Here is a 903-nt window from a genome sequence, read left to right on the forward strand (position 1 = left end):
TTTTGTTTTTAGTTTCATTTTTTTTTTGCGCTTTGCTTTTATTTTCACTTGCTCCGCGGTTATCTTCAGGAATTGTTATTCAACGACTGTTAACCGCGGAACACTGATTCCTTAGAACCTTTGGCTTAAGGAGGTATAATAATATACTTTCGTGTGCGTATTATAATTGTGAGTGCTCTCGTCAGAAACAGTACATTCCTGTTTCGCTTTTAGGTCATTGAAACTGTAGTTTAAGCTCACTCGTGTAAGCACAGTGTGTTAGTGTATCGGCGTTCTCGGCCTTGAAAGGATGTGAGTATGTGAGGGGAAGTGTTTCCATCCCAGCCATCGACACGTGACTTGGATGATGAACGCAAGACTGGAATCATTTCTTACTTAATAGCTTCTTCAGGATTACATGAGTACTTGACAATGGTAAATATTGGTGGTGTTGTTGTTGACAGTGGTTGTTGTTGTTGTTGTTGTTGTTGTTGTTGTTGTTGTTGTTGTTGTTGTTGTTGTTGAAAATGACAAATGCTGTTGTTCTTGTTGCTGCTGCTGTTGTTGTTGTTGTTGGCAGTTGTAAATGTTGTTGTTGTGTTGTTGATATTGCTGATAATGTTGTTATTGTTGCTGTTTTTAATGATGGTGATGATACTGATGATGATGATGGTGATGATGATGATGATGATGATGATGATGATGATGATGATGATGATGATGATGATGATGATGATGATAACGATAATGAGTTGACTTTTTAAAACGTTTTTGTTTGTTGTTTATTCTGTAAGCATACTTGTTTACACTTGACAGTGAAAACACATGTCATTTACTGACATTGCCTTTCTAGGTATACGTACCTGTCATAGTCTTCTGCGTTTGTCGAAGGACTTTTGGGTTGGAGCTTACCCACACCCACCC

The 903-nt window shown here is 37.9% G+C and overlaps 1 protein-coding gene across 1 annotated transcript in view; it reads left to right on the forward strand.

Annotated features, from left to right (window-relative positions):
* Positions 1-903, forward strand: part of LOC101857390 (caskin-1) — a gene marked incomplete at its 5' end in the record, with an annotated part of 203080 nt that overhangs the window by 93609 nt on the left and 108568 nt on the right.

This window comes from Aplysia californica, unplaced genomic scaffold, assembly GCF_000002075.1.
Source record: "Aplysia californica isolate F4 #8 unplaced genomic scaffold, AplCal3.0 scaffold00055, whole genome shotgun sequence".
Lineage (NCBI taxonomy): Eukaryota > Metazoa > Mollusca > Gastropoda > Aplysiida > Aplysiidae > Aplysia > Aplysia californica.